The 7,420-nt window shown below is 38.2% G+C and overlaps 1 protein-coding gene across 1 annotated transcript in view; it reads right to left on the bottom strand.

Annotated features, from left to right (window-relative positions):
* grip2b (glutamate receptor interacting protein 2b) overlaps positions 1 to 7,420 on the bottom strand; it is a 293,179-nt gene that overhangs the window by 271,580 nt on the left and 14,179 nt on the right. The window lies entirely within an intron of this gene.

Below are 7,420 nucleotides of genomic sequence, written 5' to 3' on the forward strand. Positions count from 1 at the left end.
ATATAGCGCTTTTCTACTCTCCCGGAGTACTTAAAGTGCTCTATATAACACGCCACATTCACACCCATTCTCACAAGCACTTCATCTATACTCTTTTTAAGTACATTCACACACAGTCATACTCCGATGGATGCATCGGAGAGCAAGTTGGGGTTAGTATCTTGCCCAAGGATATTTGGCATGCAGACTGGAGGAGCCAGGGATCGAACCACCAACCTTCCGATGAGTAGGTGGCCTGCTCTACCTCCTGAGCAAAGCAAGGCCTATATCAATACGGCCACAAGCATCTGATGAATGACAGCAGAGCAGTGTTTCATATTTAATTTATTTGTGGAATTAAATCAGTGTGACATTTCTCTATAAAATGCAAAGCACAGCAGGTAATTGAGAGTGTAGGATAAGAAGGTAGCATCTACAGCCAACAGGGTAGAACAATCAGAACTCAAAGTGCAGATACTGTCAGTTTAAGTGACTTCAATGCTGATCTTGTCAATGGGCATTTGGGCTGAGAATGCCAAATGAGGAAACCAACTATGCATGGTTTGATTCTATTTAAACATGCAGATGGTGCTACCAAATGCTATCCAGATATTATTATATCTTAGAGTAACGCACACTTTCTTTTTTTTTTTAGCAGAGTAGTATTGGAAATAGGCATTGTATTGGAAATGGGACCCAAAGCTAAACATAAATACCAAAATATATGTTACCTTTTGAAGCTAATAAAAACACACACACTGACTGAGTCTCACACATTTTACACTTAATCGTGCATATACAGGAACACACAAAGCAACATGAGCAAATCTGTCACCAACAACAAAGTCACATGCATGGACTGCACGTTCAGCAACTGACAAACATCCGCTTTGTACTAAATAAACACGGGCGCAAATATACACACATGCACAGTGCTGCAGAAAAGGCCAAAAGGCACAACTCTCTGTGGAGCTGCCCTGTCTGTCTGCAGGTCAGTCAGCTAAAAGTGGAGAGCAGACGGGGCCACGCACAAACATACACAAATAATCACACATGCATACACACATATCTCACACTTTCTCTTCCAAAGAGAGGAACAGCCACACACATGCACAAACACAGTGCAGTGGGTACTTTGCAGCTACTAGGATAGAGGCTGAATTGAGTTTAAGGACATTTAAGGATGCAAAAAGCAAAACCATGTGTCTGGCTGGAGACTGTGGAAAAAAATCAACGCTTAAACATATATTAAAAAAAACAAGATTTATTCACTATTAAAGCAGTTTCAGTGACAAAATATCTATCTGTCTATCTAGGTTAGCTTAAAATAAACCATGCATAAAACTGTGAAATGCATTCAATAAATAGTTAAGTTGTGCAATAACTCAAATGTCCAATGGTTTGCTGAACTACATCTCCCTTGTCGTTGTATGGCCATTACATACAATTCATTGTATTCAGGCAATAATAAATTCAACTGTGGCTTCCCCATTTATCTTGTAGATGCATGTTTATACAAGTCAGGAAAATGGCTCATTCTCAACCTCATCTGTCCTATTTCATTTTGTGATAGAAAGTTTACAAAGTTTACTTGACAGTTGCAATTCTTCCCCTCGTCTTTTTCTCTCTTTATTGTCCCTTGTGGTGTTTTTCAGTTGTTTTTTTTATTTACTTGTTTTTTATCAGAGGAAACAGACTGATGTAATTCTTACAAGCTTTTCTGATCCACACAACTTTAACTGAGTTCACTGGACCTTCACAAATATAGGTCAAAAGGCTGAGGGATGCTTTTTTGTTAAGAATGTGACACGTTACATAGGAGGTACTGATGTCCATTTTTTATGTTGCTTGTTTTGTACTGTTTAAAATATGGAGTTAACGAGGATTCTTTGAAAACCACAAGAAATTGACTATTGCTATTTTACATTGTGTAAAATAGCAATAGTCTCTTCAGAATGACAACAACAGGAAATATTACAAGCTAGTGCATCATAGGGACCCTACTATGTAGGACTCAAGGCACTGTGTTAACCTGTGTAGATCTTTTGTTATGCAGGATGGATTGTGATAATTCAGACAAAGCAGATGATTCAGAGATATCCTTGTATGCAGTCCTCTAAGAAAAGCATATAGAGTGATGATCATTGTGTTATGCATAGTTGGGGACACATGTACATATATACAGTTTACCAGGAAGAGGTAAAATCATATAAATTTAAATATATTAAAAGATGTTATATGTGAAGATAGTGAGCTCTTACATGTGGAGTAATGGCTTCTTGTTTTTAACATTTGGTTGTACTTCTGTACAAAGAAGTTGTTGGGTATGACTCCTGTCTTCTCTGTAGCAGGGGCTAAGCTGAAACATCAACAGCAGCATAAACCAAGAGAAACCCAAAGGACAGGCTATTCCACACAGCCATTCGAAAAGGGATGTTTTCAAAGCACTCTGTGCAGTGCTGACACATTTCAATCAGGTTTAGTTCTGGACTAGGCCACTACAACACCTTAATTCTTTTTCAGCCTTCAGCTTCTTACTGGATCATTTGCCCCATTAACTAAGAGTGCATATGCACAAATTGTGTGTACGATCATCTCATGCACAAATCAGTGATTGCTCAAGTTTGTTGGCTCAGAGTGATGCAGATTTACTTATGTATGCATGGGGAGAAAACCAAAATAGGCCGGTGTACACATATACTAATGGAATACTTATTTCCATCCATTCATCCATCAGTCCATTTTCTGCCACTAATCCAGGTTACGGTCACAAGGGCAGCGGTCTTAAAAGAGAAGCCCAGATTTCCCTCACCTCAGCCACCTCTTCCAGGTCATCCGATGGGACAATGAATCGAACCCAAGCCAGCCAAGAGATGAAATCTCTCCAGTGAGTCCTGGGTCTGCTCTGGGGCCTGATGTCCAGAGCACATTCCCCAGAAGATGTCTAGCAGGCATGCTAATCAATTTCATTCTTTCAGTCACTACTCAAAGCTCATGAAGACAGGTGAGGGTATGAACTCTATGACCTTGGGGTTAATTTGCAGGGATGTACACTTCTGGGATGATTGCAGGATTGTTTTAACACACATCTAAATACTCAATAGTAGCAAACCGATCACTGATTCCATTGCATTTGATTACTTTCACTCTTAATTGCTATTGAATCATGGGATGTACTTAATTTCTCACAGAACTATACATAGATAGACTACTAGGCCAAGTGAAATATTACTGTAGTTTGGCATAAACCCTAAATAAGGGCATACTGCTACAATATGAAGACGTGTGGATCTACAAAACATTATATAACACCTATGAACTATCAAAATACTACAGCTGTCTGAAACTGTCTGAAGCCACTGCCCAAAATCACGTCATTAGAAAGTTACGGAGGTAGGGGAATTCACAAGTACAACTACGTAACATCTACTACTTTCAGATGATGTCTCATCAATCAGAAATTGTGTTTACAATAACAAGCTGACCAATGGCATTGAAATAACTCTCCTCTCATGATGTTATTAGCAGCTCAAATTGGGATTTGGGGTTGAATTCCATGCTTGTTCGCTTTCCCTGTAGCTGCTGAGGGGGATTGAGCACTAATTCCCTCAATCCCTGTTCTCCAAGCTTTTGATATTTTTCTCTCTCCTTGTGTTTTGCTTCATTTTATTTTTGTTTACTCATCTTTATCAAGACAGAGAAGCACTGATGCAATTTTGCTTTTTGATGCAATGAAATGCAGCTTTATGATTCTGCTACTGGATCAATAAAAGGGCATTTTAAAACTCAATTATCTTTTTCCCCCTTTACCCTCTCACACTCACTCATGACTTTGTATCTATCTGGAGCTCATTGCTTTTCCCATCTCTCTGGCTCTGAGCTCGCCCCCACTTTTACTCCACCACTAGCACTACACACACAATTCTCTTATCCTCTGTGATAGTGCTGAGCTCTGGCTTATGTAGTGGAACTTGCAGCAGGATTTTGGATTGTAATGGAGAGGATAGTCCAGATGAAAGGCGGGGAAATGTAGCACTATATAGGCCTTTGCAATTTCTCATTAACCAGACGTTTATATGAAAAGCTGTTTTCATGGTTTTCCAAACACTCAGAAAGGTTTGACATGGGCAATGCACCCACAAGTCCAAAAATGGTATTATGGATAACTGCTGTCTTTAATAATTTTCAGCGTAAAAGCTGTAATTATTTAAATATAAACATTAAAATAACTTGTTAAACAAGTTATTTTTGTTAAACCTATCACCGAATGGAAGCTTTAAACATCAACAACAAAGACTCCATTCACATATAGGGATTTGATAAAATGGTGGGTTGATATTTTGTGGTTCAACAGAGAAGTTTAGACGTTTCAGCAGATTACAGTGGAACAATCTAAAATCTTCAAAGAATAGAAGGTTTATCAGGTAACTGCAGGGCTTGAAAGAATGACATGCAGAAAAGCAATGTGGATATACTTGGATGTTGCAATAAAGCAGAGGGGTATATCAGGCCAGTGACTGGCAGTGAAGCAGGGGCTGCAGCAATTTACATTTAGAATGCAGTAAGAACAAATGAACAGGAATGCGAATGAAACACCCAGCTCAAGGCAAATGATTGCCTCTGCTAGTAAGTAGCAACAGCAGAGATGCAGATAGACATAACATAGCACATAAACTTATAGCGTATTAAAGAGCAGTACACTACATGCAAAAGATGGAAATGAGCAAAAAGCATTGGGTTTTTGATGAGCATATACAGTAGAAATAAGGAAAAAACAGTTTATGTGTCTGTAAAGCAAAGACAAATAAGGTGGAAGGAGATGAGCAAGGGCAGAGAGGTACGGCTACAATGACAATGGGGAGAAAAGATAAGACAGTGCGATTAATAGAGGTGTCTTGGTGGTCTGGCAGTTTTACCGTGTAACAATTAAATTCAGTCAAGAACTTGTGTTGCACATCAACCTTATTTTTCTGTTGCTCTCAAACACCTCACCATAAAAGAGTGATCAGTTAAATAAAGCTAAATCATAATAGTATTTAGAAATGAGGTCAAATGCACATAATGGCAAGGAAGGGGAAACAGTCCAGATTACAGCAAAGCCCTTTAACATATTATGGTAGAAGGAGAACACCAGCAAGGTGCAGTGTTCACCATCTTGACTAAGAAGACTTAAACCAAGTAATCATCTGTTTCAGGAGTCTTTTCATTGAGGTCCCTTTTTGAGAAACAACATTTTTTTTGCTGCTTGTAGAATTAGTAATGTGGCTCAAAATTTCATATTGCTGACCATGACTTCCTTCTTCAGCTGGCAAAAGAAAGTACATACCTCAGTAAGAAGTTTTCTTTCTTTCTTTTTTTTGGTCAAATTCGTCAATACGACTTAAATAGATTTAAATGACCCAAGGATAATGAAACTAATCAAGAAAATTGTAGTTCTTCTTACTACAAGAGACTTTCATGTGGACAACTAAGCCAGATATACTAGTGCTTCAATAAGCAATCAGCTCAGGACAAACACAACAGACCCCATGTCATTTTTTGCTGAATTTTGGCAAACACAACTTTAATAGATTTGCTGAGTCGATCACTGATAATAATAAATAAAACAACATCTGGATTATCAAAATGAGCTTGGTTGGTAGAAGATATAACTATCTATGCAGGGAAGGAAATAATTCTATGGTTGCAAACTGCAGAGGGAAAAGAGCACAAGCTTAGATATGATTGGGGCTGAAAAGGAAAAACAAAGGAAAAAAGAAAGAAGAAAACATAAATAGTCTTCAGAGAAGCATCGAAAAAAGAGAAAATAGTAGAGAAAATAAAATATGATGAAAAACATTCTTCCATCAGGGAAGAATTGTGGGAAACAGTAGAAAAGAGAAAGCAGGAAATATAAAAGAAGAGAAGAAGGAGAAAAGCAAAACAAAATAAAACAACGACAGGCAAACAGATACGATGCACGTGGGAATAATGCATGACAAGATGTTAAAAAAAGAGATGAGGAGGTGGAAAGACGATAAAAGAGAGAACACAGAATAAGAAAAGAAAGAATCAAGGGATACTGGGAAAAGAGACAAGAAAAATGAGAATGAGATGAGAAGAGGAAGAGAAGATAAGAGGAGGGAAGAGAGGAGCATTTGTTGTTTTTGCTGTGCATGAGTCATCGTCAGATCCTATTATGACTGAAGCAGCATTACTGCTCTCACCCACTGCTAACCTACGGCTACATGCCTTCTACCCCCCACTCCCCCAACCCACCCTACACACACACAAACTCACACAAAGAGACACACACAGGTTGTCTCTGCTATTTATGTGAGGACATCGAAAAATGCCAAGGTAACAGCTTATCTTCTGGGGTCCACAAAAATACATTAACAAGATTACAATTTACAGATACACTGACTGTAAATACGATTAGGACTCATAATACATTGTATTGTTTTACATTTGACACTAAAGTATTTCCCATTACTTGCAATTTGTTTTTGTCAGCCTTGAACCTTACAATTCTATCAGTGCCTTAACCTACACAGTAAAACAATAAAAAACACTATAATATCAAACAGAATTGCCTTGGTGAAAACTATTACCAGTGAAAAATGGTGCAAAAATTGCAGCATTACAATGAATATAATAACAGCTCAATGTACCTGTACAGTAGCATTAATTCAGTGGTTCTTAACCTTGTTGGAGGTACCGAACCCCACCAGTTTCATATGTGCATTCACTGAACCCCTCTTTAGTGAAAAATATTTTTCTTTTTTTCTTTTTTTCAAATTCAAGACATAGATATGTTTTTTACTGGTGCACAAAATGAGCTGTGCATGTCATGGCGGAGGCTCTGCCGAACCCCTGAGACCAACTCATCGAACCCCTAGGGTTCGATTGAACCCAGGTTAAGAACCACTGCATTAATTAGACTGTAATGTAATGTGCACAGAATTCCCAAAGAAGGAACCTATAGTCTGTATCTTTCAATAGCATTACTGTAAAGAAACATTAGAAAGTCAATGGAAGGTGACATGTTTTCAAAGCACGGTCCACACATGAAGGTGAGTGTACTCATCATAGGCAAACATTCTGAAGTATCTCAATGTAATCTGGCTGTTAGGGTCGCTTCAGCTTTGGCTTGGACACCACAGTATCAGAGAGACAAAGCCAGTCTTGGTCCAGGGAGTGAAGTGCCTTTCCATAAAAGATGGTATAAAAGTAGCATCTTTGGAAGCAAAGGATCCAAAGTTCTTGGAAAGATTATAGTAGTTAAATACTGTACTAGTTCACAGCTGCATCAGATCAAACATTGTTTTTATATTTTTGTTTGTTTTAGCTTCTGCAATATCTAACTTCAAATAACCTATGTTTATATTTTCCCCAAAAAGAGTCATCCTGTGGGTGTGAGTGAAAAAAGACGTTTTTTTTTCTGATCATAAAAGAAGTA

This window comes from Rhamphochromis longiceps, linkage group LG5, assembly GCF_057381845.1.
Source record: "Rhamphochromis longiceps isolate RC_006_pf linkage group LG5, R_longiceps_female_GT1.1, whole genome shotgun sequence".
Classification (NCBI taxonomy): domain Eukaryota; kingdom Metazoa; phylum Chordata; class Actinopteri; order Cichliformes; family Cichlidae; genus Rhamphochromis; species Rhamphochromis longiceps.